This window comes from Delphinapterus leucas, chromosome 8, assembly GCF_059928025.1.
Source record: "Delphinapterus leucas isolate spDelLeu-1000000601 "Yukka" chromosome 8, BTC_Dleu_Yukka2, whole genome shotgun sequence".
Lineage (NCBI taxonomy): Eukaryota > Metazoa > Chordata > Mammalia > Artiodactyla > Monodontidae > Delphinapterus > Delphinapterus leucas.
The window spans coordinates 102,510,137-102,530,897 of record NC_143136.1 but is presented as its reverse complement, the minus strand read 5'-3'; the positions used below and the strand labels follow the sequence as shown (position 1 = coordinate 102,530,897).

The 20,761-nt window shown below is 40.4% G+C and overlaps 1 protein-coding gene across 1 annotated transcript in view; it reads left to right on the top strand.

Moving 5' to 3' along the window:
- The window catches only part of CLASP1 (cytoplasmic linker associated protein 1), a 266,955-nt gene that overhangs the window by 3,034 nt on the left and 243,160 nt on the right, over nt 1–20,761 (top strand). The gene's annotated exons all lie outside the window — the stretch shown is intronic.

The following is a 20,761-nucleotide window of genomic DNA, read 5'->3' as shown; positions in this document are numbered from 1 at the left end:
CCCCACAAGGATCCCTAAAGACGTAGCTCAGATGTGTTCAAAGGGTAGCATTGCTTCCATAACACCTTTGTTTACTTTTCTCTTGTTTCTTGCCTGGAATTCTCCTCCCTCCTTGCTGGTCCCTGTTGTATCAATTATCTTCCTCCTTGGAAGATTCACTCCGGTGATTTACTTTTCTCTAGATCCTTGAGGGTTCTGGGAGTTTGTAGAACACTTTGTGCTAGCTCTGTGCTTGGACGACTGCACTGGTGTAACTAACTAGTCACTGTAGAATGTGTGAAGGAATAAAGGAATGTATCGTAACTTAGAGTAACAGAATTTGAGCCTTGGAAGAGCTCTTAGAGGCCCCATAGTCCCACATCCTGCCTTTTATCTACGATAGTTTGGTCTTTAGCCACAAACTGCAGGCACACTTTCCTGTCTCTGGACAGGTCTTGGTTGCTAGAAAGGTATTTTAGACTGTCTCCAAAACTGCCGCTCCCCTTTTACCTGTTGATCTTAGTTGTACCCCCGGAAGCAACATGAATCACGTCTGTTTCTTTTCTATGAAAGAGCCTTTCATTTCCCAGGACAGTCATCAGGCCTTCTCTAGATTTATTGATTAATTTATTAAACCCTTTCTTTAGTTAGATACCAGGGTACCACTGTACCACGAGGGTACAGCTGAAAAGACATATCTGGTCCCCGCACTTCAAGGGCTCACTCACCGTCTAATAGAGAAGACAGACAAAACAGTTACAAATTGGTGCTGAAGTATGTAAACAGCCCTAGACCCTTTGTCCCCTCATGGCTTAACCTGATTTCACCACTCTCTCTTGAGACAACTTGGTTTTGTTAGGGTCCTTTAAATGCGATGTTTGAAATAAAGCAGAATTTATTTATACTGACTAGAGTATACAGTTACTGTTGTAGGTTAGGAAACTGTATCAGGGATTTTCACACTTTGTTGTGCTTTCTGGCTTTGCCACTTACTAGCCCTGTGACTTTGGGCCATGGGCCAGTGAAATCATCTCTTTGTATTTCAGTGATTACCTCTATAAAAGGAGGGCGGAGGGAGGGCAGTGTTAATAGTAGTATCTACTTATAGGACTGTGTGAGGATTAAGTGAGATAATATATGTAAGGCGCTGAGAACAGTGACTGGTGTATACGGAGTGGGCATATGGAATTCCTGTCATGTACTCATGGTGGCGGTTAATATTAATAACAGCGCAATAATAATAGCAGTAATCAGGTCACCAGAATCACTTGGAGAGCTTCTTAAAATACAAATGGCCTGGTCTTATTTATCCCCAGCCACCCAGAGATTTTGGTTAGTTCAGTCTGCAGGGGGGCTGGGCAGCCATAGTTTTTATTTATTTGTTTATTTATTTATGGCTGCGTAGGGTCTTCGTCGCTACGCGCAGGCTTTCTTTAGTTGCGGCGAGCGGGGGCTACTCTTCGTTGCAGTGCGCAGGCTTCTCATTGTGGTGGCTTCTCTTGTTGCGGAGCACGGGCTCTAGGCGCACGGGCTTCGGTAGTTGTGGCTCGCGGGCTCTAGGCGTGCGGGCTCACTAGTTGTGGCGCACGAGCTTAGTTGCTCCGTGGCGTGGCGTGTGGGATCTTCCCGGACCAGGGCTCGAACCCGTGTCCCCTGCATTGGCAGGCGGACTCTTAACCAGTGTGCCACCAGGGAAGCCTGTGGGCAGCCATAGTTTTAACAATCCCCAGGTAATTCTTAAAAACCCAGTTTGAGAATCCTACATTCTCTATTAATTTTGTCAGTGATTACATTTGCTTTTACGAATTAAAAAAAATGACCAAGAAGTAGACAAGTAGATTCTCCTGAAAGATTTGAACATCCGGATAAAGGGACAGGCCTGGCCCCAGACCCTGGGCCCCTTGGGAGGCATATCTGCTTATTATTGGTTTGGAGTGTACCTCCTAAACACGGTTACCCTTGTTTGTAGCTGCATGTATATGAACGTCTTTATAATACTAATAGCCAGATTCAAGGGAACAAACCCTGGATTTTCAAAGCACGCATAATCTTTGTTTCCTTCAAGATCCTGTGAGGTAGGCAGAGAAGATACCATCATTATCCTATCAATTTACAGATGAGAACCCAAGACCTGCAAGTTAAATCCCCAGTACATGATAGAACTAGGATGGGAACTGGGCCTTCTGTTTCTCGCCTAATGTTGTTTTCATGTAAATTGTCTCCTAGCTACATGAGTTTGTTACCTTATATTGAAGTTGTGGTTCGAAGTCCTCTGATCTTTTGCCACATGAATAGCTGCCAAACCAGATTTCCTCCTTTCTTTTAGTGTGTTTATACTTGCTTTTTAAAAAATGTAAATTTAAGATTAATAGTTACCTTATCTGGGGGCGGCGGGTGGTGGTGGGATGAATTGGGAGATTGGGATTGACATTTATACACTAATAGGTATAAAATAGGTAACTAATAAGAACCTGCTGTATAAAATTATAAAATAAAATTCAAATAAAAAAATAGTTACCATATCTGTTAAGGTTTATTTTTTTCTGAAAAAAAGCCTAGAACTGGCCTTGTGGCCATCTTGTTACCATGGCACATTTGGGTGTGTTTATCTTTGTTCAGGATAGCTGAGGTCAGTGAATCCACTTTGCAGCTCTCTAGAATGGTTGTCCAGTTAACTTTCCAAGCAGAATCAGTTAAATTTACTTAGAGTCCTATTACAGTGATACGGCAATAATACAAAAAGTTGAGAGGCCAGAGGGGGAAAACCCATGCCAAGCTGTCCTAACACAAGGTCTTGTCTTTTCATTTATTTTTAAACATTCATGTGACTCGCTATTTTAAAAATTAAATTTTTTTTCTATTTTATACTTTTTGGTTGCATTGGGTCTTCGTTGCTGCGCGTGGGCTTTTCTCTAGTTGCAGTGAGCGGGGGCTGCTCTTCGTTGTGGTGCATGGGCTTCTCACTGCGGTGACTTCTCTCTTTTTTTTTTTTTTTGCGGTACGCGGGCCTCACTGTTGTGGCCTCTCCCGTTGCGGAGCACAGGCTCCGGATGTGCAGGCTCAGTGGCCATGGCTCATGGTCCTAGCCGCTCTGCGGCATGTGGGATCTTCCCGAACTGGGGCACGAACCTGTCTCCCCTGCATCGACAGGCGGACTCTCAACCACTGCGCCACCAGGGAAACCCACGGTGGCTTCTCTTGTTGTGGAGCACGGGCTCTAGGCACGTGGGCTTCAGTAGTTGTGGCTCGTGGGCTCTAGAGCGCGGGCTCAGTAGTTGTGGTACATGGGCTTAGTTGCTCCGCGGCATGTCGGATCCTCCTGGACCGGGGCTCGAGCCTGTGTCCCCTGCATTGGCAGGTGGATTCTTAACCACAGCTCCACCAGGGAAGTCCCTTTTTTTGTATTTATTGAGGTAGAATTGACATACAACAGTATATTAGTTCCCAGGTTTGCAACGTAATGATTCAATATTTTTGTATATTGTGAAGTCATCACCGCAGTTGTCAAGATCCATCACCCTACAGAGTTGTAGAATTTTTTCCTTGTGATGAGAACTTCTAAGATCTACTCTCTTAGCACCTTTCAAATACGCAGCACAGTACTATTAACTGTGGTCATCATGCTGTGCATTATAACCCCAGGACTTATTTATTTATAACTGGAAGTTTGTACCTTTTGATGCCCTTCACCCATCCCCCCCCAAGGTTTTTGCTTAATGCGTCACCCTTTAAAGCTGTCCATATGTCCATGCTTTGTAGTAAGTAATTTTAGGTCGTGCGTGTTTTTTGAATAGTTTCCGTGTAATGACATAGTACACATCATTTAAATTTTTAATAGCTTTGTTGTATTTGAGTTGATATGGCAAATTTTGGTAAACTGGGATCCTTGACAGGCACGTTATCTTTTTGATATTATATATACTACAACGGTGGCTTTTTTTTTTTTTTTTGCATGTAGTTTGCTGCTTTTGTGTTGTTTCCTTCAGATCAATTTTAAGAAGTGAGAATACTGGGTGACTTTTGATACATATTGTCTGATTGCTGACCAAAAAGTTGAACAAGGTAATAACTTCCTAATCAATTTAAGGGTGTTTGACAAAAATTTTACCAACTTCTGGTAATATGATTTAAGTCATTTTTTGTTGTTGTTCTTTTTGTTCCTGTGAGAGGTGCAGAATGTGCAGGTTGAATTGGATATCACCTGCAGGTGATCTCTCTGCATTGCCAAAGCTAGTGTGTTTTTGACAGGTATGGAGGAAAACGCAGGTCTTACTTTGTGGGGCGGACTGGTCTGTTTGCCAACATCAGAAGGTAGTCTTGTAACATCTCCGTGCCTTCCCTTTTCAACTGTTTCTTTACACGGTTGTGCTCAAGGGCCCTGCCTGAAATATTTAGCAATCAGAGTGTCTGGCGGTGGGGGTGAGGCATCTGTGTCTAACAGATTTCCCAAGTGATTCTGAGGCCACCAGCATTGGAGAGCTGCCTCAGGTCCACCTCCAAGCTGATTTCCTGCTCCGCTTCTCCACAGAGCACGTCTCTCCTGCTGGTAAAGGCAGGGCTCTGTTGTGAACAGAGGCCTGTTGTACAGAGAGAGTGAATTGTGTAGCCGCGCCCTTCCTAACGTGGAGTAGCTGGGTTCATTCTGTGAACAATAAGCCAGTCTTTCTAAGAGTTTGAACCGCATAGAAACAGCTCCTTCTCTGAAGTCTGCGTTTTATTTAAGTTCTGGTAAGTCATAGAATCCTCCAGATCCAAGCCATGTCCTGCTCAGCCTTTGGTTGCCTCTGGGGTGGCAAACAGACCTCCCGTCCCAATAGCAACAGCCGTCATAGACTGAACACCCACCATCTGCCAGGCACTAGGCTGGGTGCTGTAGGAGTACTTTTGTCAGTTCTTATGTCAACGTTTAAAGGTAGATGCTGTTTTCATTTCATAACGAGAGGAAGCTGAAGCTTCGTTAGAGCACTTGAGTAATGTGTCCATGGTCACACGGCTGCAGAGTAGCAGAGTTTGCCTCTTGGATTCTTCACCTTCCTTTCCACTTATCTCTGTTTTTTTCCAGCACAGGTTATTCTTCCTGCATGGAAGGTCACTGGGCTGCCTTGGGGGAAAGTCTGCTTCCAGCATCCGGCAGCATCTGGAGAGGCCTCTTCACTGGTCGGGAAGAATGTAGAGATGCAAGCTTCCCATTAAGGTTTCCATGAGGGTTAGTCAGATCTGGGGGCCTACAGTCCATTTTGGATTTGAGTCCCTGATTTGAAATCTTACCCTTGGGCAATCCAGACTCCTAAAGACTTTATAGAAACTGTTTTTTTTTTCTTTTTATTGTAGTAAAATATATATAATATAAAATATGCCATTGTAAGCATTTTTAAGTATATAATTCAGTGGCATTAATGACATTCACATTGGGTAACAGTCACCGCAATCTGCTTCCAGCTCTTTCCCATCACCCCAAACAGAAACTCTGTAACTATTAGGCAGTAAATCCCTGTTCGTCCCTCTTCCTCAGCCCCTGGTAACTTCTAATATTCTAGTTCTATGAATTTGCCTATTCTAGATATTTCATATAAATGGAATAATATATGTCCTTTTATGACTGGTTTATTTCACTTAACGTAATGTTTTCAAGGTTCATTTATGTTGTAGCCTGTGTCAGAATGTTATTCCTTTTTAATTGCTGATAATATTCTGTTGTATGGATATTGTACATTTTATTTATCCTTTATCTGCTGATGGAACTTGGGTTGTTTCCACTTTCTGACTGTTGTGACTAATGCTGTAATGTATGTTGGTTTACAAATTTCTGTTTGAGTCTTTTTTTCAATTCTAGGTATATACCTAGGAGTAGAATTACTGGATCATGTGGTAATTCCATGTTTAGCTTTTTGAGGAACTGCCAGACTTTTTCCACAGTGGCTGTACATTTTTACATTCCCAACAGCATCGTACAAGGGTTTCAGTTTCTCCATATCCTTGTCAACACTTGTTATCTTCTCTTTGTTTCTGTTTTTTAAAATTATAGCCATCCTAGTAGATGTGAAGTAGTATCTCACTGTGGTTTTGATTTGCATTTCCCTAATGACTAAGATGTTGAGCATCTTTTCTTGTGCTCATTGGCTATTTGTATATCTTCTTTGGAGAAATATCCATGTATCTGTGCAAGTCCTTTGCCCATTTTATTTTTTTAGATTGAAGAATAGTTAATTTACAGTGTTGTGTGAGTTTCTGGTATACAGCAAAGTGATTCAGTTATACATATATATATTTTCATATTCTTTTCCATTATCGCTTATTACAAGATATTGAATATAGTTCCCTATGCAATACAGTAGGACCTTGTTGTTGTCCTTTGCTCATTTTTCAATTGGATTGTGTGTCTTTTTGTTTTTGAGTGTTAGGAGTTCTTACATATTCTGAATATTAAACTCTTATCAGATATATGATTTGCAGATATTTTCTCCCATTCATTTTATAGGTTGTCTTTTCACTTTCTTGATAACATATGTTCTTTGCTGCACAAAAGTTTTTAATTTTGATGAAGTCCAATTAATATATTTTTTCTTTTGCTGCTTATGCTTTTAGTGTTATGTCTAAGGATCTATTGCCAAATCTAAGGTCTTGGCGATTTACTCTCGTGTTTTCTTCTTAGAGTTTTATAGATCTAGCTCTTTCATTGAGGGTGTTGACCCATTTTGAGTTAGTTTGTATAAATAGTGTGAGATAGGGCTCTAACTTCGTTGTTTTGCTTGTGGACGTCCAGTTGTCCCAGCACCATTTGTGGAAGACTAATGACGACTGTACTTACCTTCTGTATCACTCAGTTGGCGTTTATGTTTTGCTTTGGTTTTTTTTTTTTTTTTTTTTTTTTTGCGGTACACGGACCTCTCACCGCTGTGGCCTCTCCCGTTGCGGAGCACAGGCTCCGGATGCGCAGGCCCAGCAGCCATGGCTCACGGGCCCAGCCGCTCCGCGGCACGCGGGATCCTCCCGGACCGGGGCACGAACCCGTGTCCCCTGCATCAGCAGGCAGACTCTCAACCACTGTGCCACCGGGGAAGCCCTGCTTTGGGTTTTTGACTTCACCGCCTGCCCTCCTCAACCTCAACACCCTCCCACCCTGCCTTGTTTTCTTCCCTTGAGGCAGGATTCATGGATGTTGCGTGTGTATTGCAGCTTTGCTACTTGATGTGTAAGATACACTTAGTAAATGTGAGTTTCCTTTCTTTAGATTTTGTATAGTTACTTTTAAGTCTCCTGTGTTCGGATATAGATTATAAGGACCTTCAGAGTAGACTGTATATCTCTGTTTTTCAATTTCCCACCTTCTTTTGTCCCCCATTCACTCTAGTGCCCAGTCCAGTACTGTGTTAAGTGATGTGCTTAACTTTTATTGACTGAATTGTGAAGTTGAACATAGATCTTTGTGAATACATTTGGGTAATTGCAGAAAATTATTCTTTTTTTTTGGGCAGGTGGGGCTGTACCACGCAGCTTGTGGGATCTTAGTTCCCCAACCAGGGACTGAGCCAGGGCCCACGGCAGTGAAAGGGCCAAGTCTTAACTACTGGACTGCCCAGGAATTCCCAGAAAATTATTCTTAAAAGAATAATGATCAGTATATTATAAAGTTCTTTAAGAGTTTAAGTTCAGGTCCTTTTAAGTCATTTTCCCAAATGTGGGGATTGATAATAGTATTGTGCCTTTCAAATGCCTTAGGAATTTTTTTGTATGTGACATTAGCTATATGGATAAATGTCAGTTAGGCTGCATAATATGGTGTTCATTTCATGGATGATTAAAACATTTTTAACTTGTTATTTAAGATTATGATGAGGGCTTCCCTGGTGACGCAGTGGTTGAGAGTCTGCCTGCTGATGCAGGGGACACGGGTTTGTGCCCCGGTCTGGGAAGATCCCACATGCTGCGGAGCGGCTGGGCGCGTGAGCCATGGCCGCTGAGCCTGCGCGTCCGGAGCCTATGCTACGCAACGGGAGACGCCACGACAGTGAGAGGCCCGCGTAGCGCAAAAAAAAAAAAAAAAAGATTATGATGAGTTTTAAATTGGGAATTTTACTCATTTTCGGTGTGATTTTGTATATCTGGACCCTGCCTTTTCATTTTTGACAGATGCTCTTTTTTAAAAAATAAATTCATTTATTTATTTTTGGCTGTGTTGGGTCTTCGTTGCTGCGCGCGGGCTTTCTCTAGTTGCGGCGAGCGGGGGCTGCTCTTCGTTGCAGTGCACGGGTTTCTCATTGTGGTGGCTTCTCGTTGTTGCAGAGCATGGGCTCTAGAGCGCGGGGGCTACAGTAGTTGTGGCACAAGGGCTCAGTCGTTGTGGCTCGCGGGCTCTAGAGCGCAGGCTCAGTAGTTGTCGTGCATGGGCTTAGTTACTCTGCGGCATGTGGGATCTTCCCGGACCAGGGCTCGAACCCATGTCCCCGGCATTGGCAGGCGGATTCTTAACCCCTGCGCCACCAGGGAAGTCCCGACAAATGCTTTTAATTTCAAAAATTATTTTGAATTTGTATACAATGAGTGTATATTACTTTTCTAACGAGTGAATTAAGTATCATTAGAAAATCTTCTTTTGCCTAGAAATCTGAAAAGTTAACTAGTGGACAAGTATCTGATCTTTCTCTCTGGGTCCCTATTATCAGATTTCCCTCCATCACACTCTTTAGTGTTCAGTAGGGTCTAATGTTACTTGTCCTAAGTGATCAGACCTCCCTTGGGAGTCCATTTTGTAATCTGCCATCCAGATATCAGGGAGGGGAAGGCTCATTTTAAAGGCTGGCCTTTGGTGTTTTGTTTTCCAGTAGGTTTTGGCTCCTAAGTAGGTATTCCTTAGCATCTTGTTATAAACACTTATCATGAGATACTGGTTATTCATTGTGTGGGGGGCAGGTAGGAAGGAGAGATGCTATTTTCTTTTGCTACCTCTGGCCTTATTTATGGAGAATTTGGGCCTGGTATGTATCTAAATCTAAGGCTATATCTTTGTCTAAAAAGTTTGACTTAAGAAGTATTTTTATCACTTAATAGATCCCCCTCCAGACATAGGATCCCATTCTGAGGAGGGTGGCCCTTTCAGAAGAAATGCCCTCCTGCCACGCTTGTGATACGGGCTGACGGGGTGCTACTTCAGCCTGTTGCTGATTGAACTCGCCTGTTGGTAGCCATTGCCTGTGGCCTGTGATTGCGTTTATAAAGGGAACACGATGGGAAAAGCTTTTCTTACTCTCATTCACTTCAGAATTTGGAGTAGATTTCGGAAATTGCCACAGAAGCATTTGTTTAGACAGTGTAACAGTATTTAGCCAAATTGTGTAGTAATGGTTTTGTGGAATCATGAAAGCGTGACTAAGCCCTGGAAGATGAGGCGCACCTTGTAGTCATTTGCTCGCTAGATCTATTTTGGGGTGGCGTGGGTGACCGGAGGGGACACAGAAAGTGTGTACGTAGGTGTTCATGAGAAATGGACCCAAAACACTGAAAGCCCTTAAGGAAAACCACTGCTATTAAAATGAGAGAGTTTTTCTGGAGTGTATCTGGGTAATTAGTAGAGAATGCACTATGTACTCTGATGAGAATCTTCAACAGACTTCACTGTGTGCCTGAGGACAGCTAGCAGGGCTGTCAGCCCTGTTTCCAGAGAGCTCTGCCCCCAGGGAAGCGGGGCAAGCAAGGAGTCCCTTGGTGAGTGTGCTGAGTTCAGTGTGGAAGGCTGAGGCGGGAAGGGCTTCTCATGTGGCAGTGGGGAAGGATGTGTCCCTTCCTGTTTTCATCGGAAGGATGTGAAGCCCTGAACAGGTCCACAGCCCCCTGGCTGTACACTCTGGGGCCTGGCTGTTGCCTTCCATTTATGAGAGAGCTGTGTTGGCTGGAGACCGAGCTTGTGACAGGGGACAAGGAGCCTGACTCTTGGCCATGTTAACCCCACGGTCTAATGTTGTGAAGGGGCCAAGAAAGCACCCTAGCTGAGAGAAGGCTGAAACTAACCTCTCACAGAGAACCCTGGGCCTTAATAAAATCCGGATTCTTCTATTTTACTGGAATCATCAACTGATCAGTCATTCCGTTTTGGAATTTTGGGGATGGGGTTAGACATTATGCTTTTGGGAAATTGGTTGCTATTGAGATTGCGTATGGATAGTTATGGCATTATTAAACTTATGTAATTTTTGTTGTAGTCACAAGCTTATTACATGCATTATTGGCTGTAAAAATTTTTTTAAAGCATACCTCAGGGGTATTCTTGTGGGCCTGAAGGTTCCTTTCATCTTGTTTAAGTTACCTAGAAAGGAGAGATAGAACTGCTAGTTAAATGCATTAAAAATTTTAAAATATTTATTTTTTGAACAGTTAATACATACACATGATTTAAAGATTAGGTTCCCTCCTCTGCTGTCTGCCACCTACCCTTCCCTGGAGACACTAATGTTATTAATTATATGTGTGAAAAAGTGCATATATATATATGTCTTCCCCCACTCTCCTTTCTTGCACAGATGGTAGACTACTGAATTTTGCTTTTTGCTTTTTTTTTTTACTTAATATATCTTGGAAATCAGTCCATGTCAGTATCAATACATTAAAGGCTTCTTCATAGTTTTTTGAAAATGAAGAGTATGGCTGAATAGTATGCCGCTGTATGGCATACCGTAATTTACCCAGCCCTCTACTAAGGAACATTTAGTTTTTTCCAGTCTTTTGCATTTATAAAACTATGCTATAAAGAATAATCCTATAATAATTTATTTTGCATGTGTAGGAATGAATTCCTGTAAGTCGACATTTTGGGTTGAATGTTATGTGTCATTAAAATTTTGAGAGATATTGCCGAATTACCCATCTTAGAGGTTTTAACAAAACCCGGCCGGCGATAAGAGAATCCTGTAGTTAGTACACTTAAAAATGTAATTTTATAGAAGCGTGTGACCTAAAAGTAACTTTGTAGACGGGTATGACTCTGTCTTGTGTTATTTTTCAATTAAAACATGGCTGTAGTTCAGTGATCAAAAACTAATTGAGCACTTTTCTTCTCATTACTTGTGTGTTTTTGTTTTTTTGCCTATCTTTGGTTTTGCAGGAATTCCATGGCTGGAAGAGCTTCAGAAATACACTTTGCTTCCCTATAGGTGTTACCAGCGCTGCCTGCTAGAGATGAGTATACTAGAGACGGACAATTTGCTGAATGACTAGCTTTTAAAATGTTTTTTGGTTCTTTGTAGTAACTGGTGATGTCTGTGGCTTCAGGATTATGGTTCTTTTTGACTTTACAAATAACTTTCTGGTATTTATTGGACGCAATATGCTTATACTAGAAAGAATATGAACATCTTAATGTTTCCTTTGACTAGATACTGTATGTACATGGTTAAAAAAGTTTAAAAGGTACCCAAGGATAGAGTGAAATGTAAGCCTTCCTCCACCCTTTTTATCATTCTTCCACATCCCATTCCCAGAGGCAGCGGCCGCTTCTAGCTTCTTGACTGGTCTTCCAGATAATCTGTGCGTGTGCATGCTGGCAGCATTCCTCTGTTAGGACCACTGTTATTTTTTTTAACATCTTTACTGGAGTATAATTGCTTTACAATGGTGTGTTTCTGCTTTATAACAAAGTGAATCAGTTATACACTGTTATTTTTAACATTTTTTTTTCTTTTTAAATTTTTTATTGAAGTATAGTTGATTTACAGTGCTGTGTTAGTTTCTGGTGTATAGCAAAGTGATACAGTTACACATATATTTTTCATATTCTTTTCATTATGGTTTACTACAGGCTATTTAATATAGTTCCCTGTGCTATACAGTAGGTCCTTATTGTTTGTTTTATATATAGTGGTGTGTATCTGTTAATCCCAAACTCCTAATTCATCCCTCCCCCACCCCACCTTTGGTAACCGTAAGTTTGTTTTCTATGTCTGTGAGTCTGTTTCTGTTTTGTAAATAAGTTCATTTGTGTCATATTTTAGATTCCACATATAAGTGATATCATGATATTTGTCTTTCTTTGACTTACTTCAATTAGTGTGAGAATGTCTAGGTACATCCATGTTGCCGCAAATGGCATTATTTCATTCTTTTTTCGGCTGAGTAGTATTTCATTGTATATATGTACCACATCTTCTTTATCCATTCATCTGTCGATGGACATTTAGGTTGCTTCCACGCCTTGGCTATTGTAAACAGTGCTGCTGTGAACATTGGGGTGCATGTATCTTTTCAAATTAGAGTTTTTATATTTTCTGAATATATGCCCAGGAGTGGGATTGCTGGATCATATGGTTAACTCTATTTTTAGTTTTTAAAGGAACGTCCATACTGTTTTCCACAGTGGCTGCACCAGTTTACATTTCCAGCAGCACTGTAAGAGGGTTCCGTTTTCTCTACACCCTCTCCAGCATTTATTATTTGTAGACTTTTTGGTGATGGTCATTCTGACCGGTGTGAGGTGATATCTCGTTGTAGTTTTGATTTGCATTTCTCTAATAATTAGCGATATTGAGCATCTTTTCATGTGCCTATTGGCCATCTTTATGTCTTCTCTGGAGAAATGTCTCTTTAGGTCTTCTGGCAGATTTTTTTTTTTTTTTTTTGCGGTACGCGGGCCTCTCACTGTTGTGGCCTCTCCCGCTGCGGAGCACAGGCTCCGGACGCGCAGGCTCAGCGGCCATGGCTCACGGGCCCAGCCGCTCTGCGGCATGTGGGATCTTCCCGGACCGGGGCACGAACCCGCGTCCCCTGCATCGGCAGGCGGACTCTCAACCACTGCGCCACCAGGGAAGCCCCTGGCTGTTTTTTGATTGGGTTGTTTGTTTTTTTATTATTGTAAGAGCTGTTTGTATATTTTGGATATTAACCCCTTTTCGGTCGTATTGTTTGCAGATATTTCCTCGCATTCTGTAGGTTGTCTTTTCATTTTGCTTATGGTTTCCTTTGCTGTGCAAAAGCTTGTAAGTTTGATTAGGTCCCATTTGTTTATTTTTGTTTTTATTTCTGTTGTCTTGGAAGCCTGACCTAAGAAAACATTGCTACGATTTATGTCCGAAAACGTTTTGCCATGTTCCCTTCTAGGAGTTTTATGATGTCATGTCTTATATTTAAGTGTCTAATCCGTTTTTAGTTTGTATATATGGTGTGAGGGAGTGTTCAAACTTCATTGATTTACATGCAGCTCTCCAGCTTTCCCAGCACCACTTGCTGAAGAGACTGTCTTTTCTCCATTGTATATTCTTACCTCTTTTGTCGAAGATTAATTAACTATAGGTGTGTGGGTTTGTTTCTGGGTTTAACATGTATTTGTAAAAATTATATAAATAGTACATTTTCATTGTAGAAAATAGAGTGTTAATGCTTTGGTATGTTTCTTTCCATACTTTTTCTATGTACCAAGAATATAAGTGACTACTTTTTGTTTTAACAAAAAGGACATGAGAAACATGGAGTTTTCTAGTTTGCTTTTTTCACTAAACTGATTGTAGATATTTTTCCAGGGCAATAAGAACACATTTTTACTTTGGTTTTCAATGATTGAGTGGTATGCTACTGTTTGGATGTACTGTAATTTCTTTCCGAATTTCCTGTTCTTGAACATTTATTTTCATTAAAAAGTCTTTTTCACGAACAGCTGCAGTGAACAACTTGATATATACATTTTAGAATACTTAACAAATTATTTCCTTAGATGAATTCTTAGATTTGGACCTGTTGGATCAAGACATATTTAAAGGTTATTGATAGAGGTTTCCAAATTGCCCTAGATAGTTATGAATTTTATTCTCATCAGCAGTGTATTAAAATGTATTTGATTATATTCAGTTACATTCTTTTTTTAAAAATTAATTAATTAATTTTTGGCTGCGTTGGGTTTTCGTTGCTGCACGCGGGCTTTCTCTAGTTGCGGCGAGCGGGGGCTGCTCTTCGTTGCAGTGCATGGGCTTCTTATTGCGGTGACTTCTCTTGTTGCGGAGCATAGGCTCTAGGTGCGTGGGCTTCAGTAGTTGTGGCACGTGGGCTCAGTAGTTGTGGCTTTAGAGTGCAGGCTCAGTAGTTGTGGCGCACGGGCTTAGTTGCTCCGTGGCATGTGGCATCTTCCTAGACCAGGGCTCGAACCTGTGCCCCTGCATTGGCAGGTGGATCCTTAACCATTGCGCCACCAGGGAAGTCCTCAATTACATTCTTAAGTGATTTTTTTTGTTTAAATGTAGGACTAGAGTTAGGTTTTTAGGCATTTTGAAGAAAACATGTTAGTGATGAGTAGGAATAAGTCAGTGTTGGAAAAATATTGAGGTAATCACAACTCAGTTTGGAAATCGAGCATCTGTATGTACAGTTCAGTACGTACTAATGTAGGCAAGGCACAGATCTCTTTTTGTGCTTTTCTTTTGGATTTTTTTCCCTGAATCCATAAAATATGAATGTAAAAAGGTTATTGTAGTAATAGCAGTGTTCTGTTATAGTTGATCTGAGAAATATAGCAACATTTCCCTAGCTGTTACGTGTAAGCTTAGTAGAGTACAGATTTAAAGTGTATATGCTTGAAATCTGGTTGAATGGTGGGTGGGTAGGAAGCCGTATGTGAAGTTGTGTTTGCAGTGTTTCCAGTCCATCAGCTTCTGCGTCTTCAGTCTGAATCTTTCTGGAGCAAGGAATAGAAGAAGCAAGGGAAACGATTTGGGCGTGAGAGACAGTAGCACAGCATGTGTTTTCATGGCAGTGCATGCCTAAGACAGAGCTTTACCCAGGGGTGACCTTATGTTTATTTCATCGTTGTAGTCTTTCCTTTTTCTCTGTCTACTAAGGAGTCATCAGAAAAGTAGCTAATCTTCCAGGAAAGTACCTTGATGTACTGTTGGAATAGATCCTTCACTTGTCTTTCCCTCCCCAGTGGACCTGGAATTCATTGACAGATTGGCTGGCACATTAGGAATTTAAGGAACTTTAGGAAACTAGGACCAAGAGCCTATCCACATCATGTACATCTTTTCACTTTTTTCCTCTTTTCATTTTGGCATAATTATAGATTCACAAGAAGCGGCAAAAATAGTACAGAGAGTTTCTCTTCACCATTCATCTAGTTTCCTCTAGTGGTTATATGTTACCCTTTTTCTTCTCTCTCTTTCCTATTTTTGATCAGCCCTTTGGCATCTGTGGGAAATACTGAGCTCTCTGAGCTAACGATTGCTGATTGCTCTCCTAGGTTTACTTCTGGGGGTGCATATGGTTCTTCCTCTTCCTTTGTTCCTTGTTTCTGGAACCCCTGCTTAGTATGTGTGCTGTGCCAGGACAGGTTGCTTCTCTCTGTTCAGGCTCTTCTGCTCTTATTTTGGGAACATTAAGTGTGGTGGATATATCCTTCCTGTGTAGGTCTTTTTCCTAAGTTATATATACTCAGGTCTAAAGCACTGAGACTTGTGTGTATTCTTGGTGAGAAGCAGCAGCTGTGACTTGGTGGAAATAGCCCTGGATTTGGAATTAGAAGCCCAGGTTCAAATATTGATTCTGTTTCATACTTGTTGTGTGACTCTGGAAGTTACTTTGCTTCTGAATCTGTGAAATAGGCATGACAGTAACGATCTTACAGAGGTTTTGTTGGGGAATAAAGAAGGTGGCATTTTTATAATCACTTAGTGCATTGGAAAGCGCTATTTCAAATGTGAAGTACCTATGCTTATTTTAAATTGCTGAAATGAAACCCAAATTTTAAACCACTGCTGCAGTACTTCTTAGCTTGACTTCTTTATTCAGTAAAAGAGACAAACTCTGTGCTTTTATATCCCAAGCTTCTTACACCTTCTGTCTTCACATTGAATAACCCGTACTTAATAAGGTTTTCTTTTTTTCCACTGGGTGTAACCCAGCTCCCTTGGGAAATTTGGGATAGCCATGTCAGCTGTCATGCTATCAAATGACATATCAAATGCTCTGCTCTCTTCTTATTTACCTAAGTCTGGAGATTTTATGTGTCAGAAACCTGTTAGAAAATCTTTTGTGTGGGTATATATGCTCTTTTCTGCTTACCTTTTTAGTAGGTTTCACTCTTAGAAACCAGCCCTTAATATGGTGCTAGAAACTGAGATTTTTATTTTTAAAGGGGAGACCTGATTTTTATTTATATACATGTATAAATATATATATGGAATAAATAGTCAGTATAAAAGTGGGGGATAATATGAAAAATTTAAGATGTCCATAACTGGCAGTTTTTTTCTTAAATGTGATCTAGTTGCAGATAGACTCTTTTAAATCATTAAGGGACAGATATCTATAGAACAGCACAGCCAATAACAGTGAATACACATTGTTCTCAAGGGCATGTGAAACATTCTCTAGGATAGATTATATGTTATGCCATAAAACAAGACTCAGTAAATTTAAAAGGATGGAAATGATTCAGAGTGTGCTCTGACCACAATGGAATGAAATTAGATATCAGTAACAGAGGGAAATTGGGAAATTCACAAATATGTGGAAATTAACCAACACACTCCTAAGTCACTAAGGGGTAAAAGAGGAAATCACAAGGAAAATTAGAAAATAGTCTGAGATGACTGAAAACAGAAACACAACATAACATGGTGGTAATGGTTGCACAGTAATGTGAATGTATTTAATGCCACTGAGCTGTACACTTAAAAGTGGTTAAAATAGTAAATTTTATGTATGTTTTTCCACAATTAAAAGAAGAACCCTGGCATTCATTCATTGTTCAACAATAAATATTTAGCACCTATTATGCTCCATGCACAAAATTAAACAACATACCATAACCTTGGGGGTGCAGTAAAAGCAGTGCTCAGAGGGAAATTTATAGCTATAAATTCTTATATGAAAAAAGAAAGATCTTAAATCAGTAAATCTAAACTTCTATCTTAAGAAACTGGTAAGAGAGCAAACTAATCCAAAAGCAAGCAGAAGGAAGAAAAAATAAATACTAAATTAGAAGTAAATGAAATAGAGAAAAAAGCAAAAATCAACAGATTAAAAATTGAAAAGATCAACAAAATTGACAAACCTTGAGCTAGTCAAGCTAGTCTGACCAAGAAAAACAAGGACAAGACTCAAATTAATAAAATCAGGTATGAAAGAGAGGACATTACTACTGACTTTACAGAAATAAAAAGGAATATGAGAGAATACTAGGAACAATTATATGCCAACAAATTAGACAACCTAGATAAAGTGTATGCATTCCTAGAATGACATTACTGAGATTGACTCAAGAAAAAATAAAACATCTGAATAGTCCAATAGCAAGTAAAGAGATTTAATTAACAATCAAACATCTCACAAGGGGACTTCCCTGGTGGCGCAGTGGTTGAGAGTCCACCTGCCGATGCAGGGGACACAGGTTCGTGCCACGGTCCGGAAAGATCCCACATGCCGCGGAGTGGCTGGGCCCGTGAGCCATGGCCGCTGAGCCTGCGTGACTGGAGCCTATGCTCCGCAACGGGAGAGGCCACAACAGTGAGAGAGGCCTGCGTACTGCAAAAAAAAAAAAAGAAACATCTCACAAAGAGCTCCAACTCAGATGACTTCACATTTGGTGATTCTACCAAATATACCAAATGCAAATTCTTTGCAAACTCTTTCAAAATAAAGAGGAGGCTGGGGTGCTTCCTGGTTCATCGTTTGAGGATGTTATTACTCTGTTAACCGAACCATACAAAGACATCATAGGAAAAGAAAATTACAGACCAGTATCCTTTATGAATATAGATGCAAAAAAAAAATCCTCAACAAAATACTGGCAAACTGAGTCCAGCACCAGATCAGAAGGATTATACATTATGACCAACTAGGATTTATCCCAGGAATGCAAGGTTGGTTTAACAGCTGGAAATCAGCATAACCATAATAATAGTAAAGGACAAAACCCACATTATCTCAGTAGCTGCAGGAAGAGCATTTTAGTTGGTAAAAACACCCAACAAACTAGGAATAGAAGGGAACTTCTCAATGTGATAAAGGCCATTGATGAAAACCCACAGCAGCTGCCATACTTAGTGATAAAAAATTGAATTTTTCCCAAGATCAGGAACAGGACAAAGATGTCCTTTTATGTCACTTCTATTCAACATTGTACTGGAGCTTCTAGCTGGGGCAATTAGGCAAGAAAATGAAATAAAAGGCATCTAGGTTGGAAAAGAAGTAAAATAATCTATTTGCAGATGATGTGATCTTGTACATAGAACATCCTAAGGAATCCACTGTAAAACAATTAGAGCTGGGCTTCCCTGGTGGCACAGTGGTTGAGAATCTGCCTTCCAATGCAGGGGACACGGGTTCGAGCCCTGGTCTGGGGAGATCCCACATGCCGCAGAGCAATGAGGCCCGTGAGCCACAACTACTGAGCCTGCGCGTCTGGAGCCTGTGCTCTGCAGCAAGAGAGGCCGCGACAGTGAGAGGCCCGCGCACTGCGATGAAGAGTGGCCCCTGCTCGCTGCAACTAGAGAAAGCCCTCACACAGAAACGGAGACCCAACACACCCAAAAATAAATAAATAAATTAATTAATTAAAAAAAATTAGAGCTAATAAGTTCAACTAGGTTTTAGGACACAAGATCAATATAAAAAAATCAGTTGTATTCCTATACACTGGCAATGAATAATCCAAAAATGAAACTAAGAAAACAATTCCATTCATAAAAGCATCAATAAGAATAGAAAACTTAGAATAAAGTTAACGAAGAAGTGTAAAACTTACATTCTGAAACTATACAACATCACTGAAAGAAATTAAAGATCTAAATAAATAGAAAGACATCCTATGTACTTGGATCGAATGACCTAGTATTAGTATTGTTGAGATGGCACTATTCCCCAAATTGATTCAACATACTCCCCATTAAAATCCCAGCTGTCTGTTCTGCAGAAGTTGACAAGCTGATCTTCATATTCATATGGAAATACAAGGGACCCTGAACAGTCAAAACAGTCTTGAAAATGAAGAACAAAGTTGGAGGACTTTAATAACTTACTACAAAGCTACAGTAATCAAGACAGTCTGGTACTGGCATAAAGGGTAGGGTAGACATACAGATCAATGGAATAGAATGTAAGTCCAGAAATAAATCCTTACATTTGTAGTCAATTGATTTTCAACAAGAGTGCAAAGACAATTCAGTGAGGAATAGTCTTTTCAACAAATCGTGCTGGGACAAGTTGATATCCACATGCAGAAGAATGAATTTGGACCCTTTCCTCACTCATATATATAAATGAACTCAATCATAGACCAAAATGTAAGATCTGAAACAGTAAAACTTTTAGAAGAAAACGTAGATGCAAATCTTCATGACCTTAGATTAGGCAGTAGTTTCTTTTCTTTCTTTTTTATTGTGGTAAAATGGGCAGTGGTTCCTTAGGCATGACATCTAAAACACAAGCAACAACAACAAAAAAATAGGCAAATTGGACTTTATTAAAATTTAGAACTTTATGTTTCAAATGACACCATCAAGAAAATGAAAGCACACCCCACAGAATGAGAGAAGATATTTGCAAATCATTTATCTGGTAAAGAACTTTTATCCAGAGTATATAAAAACTCATACAATCAACAATAAAGACAACCCAATTAAAAACATAAGCAAAGAATTTGTTTTTTGTGTGTTTTTTGTTTTTTGGCTGCGCCACGTGGCATGTGGGATCTTAGTTCCCTGAACAGGGATTGAACCTGCACCCCCTACATTGGAAGCGCAGAGTCTTAACCACTGGTCTGCCAGGGAAGTCCCGCAAAGAATTTGATTAGACGTTTCTCCAAAGAAGATGTCCAAATTGGCCAACAAGTCCATGAAAAGAAGCCCAACACCCAGAGTCGTTAGGGAAATGCCCATCAAAGCCACAGTGAGATGCCACTGCATACCCTCTAGGATGGCTATGATAAAAAAGATGGACCATAAGTATTGCTGAAGATGTAAAGAAATTGGAACCCTCATATACTGCTGTGGGAATATAAAATGGTGTAGCCACTTTGCAAAGCAGTTTGGCAGTTCTTCAAAACCCTAAACATAGAGTTATATCCTGTATTCTAGTTAACACTCCTATTTGTATATCAAAGAAAATTGGAAACCTGCCCACACAAAACTTGTTCAGGAGTGTTTATAGCATTATTCATACTAGCCAAAAAGTAGAAACATTCCAAATATCCATCAGCGGATAACTGTATGAACAAACTGTGGTACAGCTATTCAATGGAATATTATTCAGCCATAAAAAGGAATGAAATACTGATCCATGCTATGAGATGGATAAACCTTGAAGATAGTATGCTAAGTGAAAGAAGCCAGATATGAAAGACACATATTTTATGACACCATTTATATGAAGTGTCCAGAATAGGCAGATCCATTCCATCAGAAAGTAGATTATTGGTTTTCATGGGTTTGGGAGAGGGGGTTGGAGAGTGACTGCTAAAGGATGAGAGGGGTTTCATTTTGGGGTGATAAAAATGTTCTGGAATTAAGTAGTGGTGATGGGTGCACAACTTTGTGAACATATTTAAAATTGCTGAATTATATACACTTTTTTATTTTTTAACATCTTTATTGGAGTATAATTGCTTTACAATGGTGTGTTAGTTTCTGCTGTATAACAAAGTGAATCAGCTATACGTATACGTATGTCCCCATATCCCCTTGCTCTTGCGTCTCCCTCCCACCCTCCCTATCCCACCCCTCTAGGTGGTCACAAAGCACTGAGCTGATCTCCCTGTGCTATGTGGCTGCTTCCCACTAGCTATTTTACATTTGGAAGTGTATATATGTCTGTG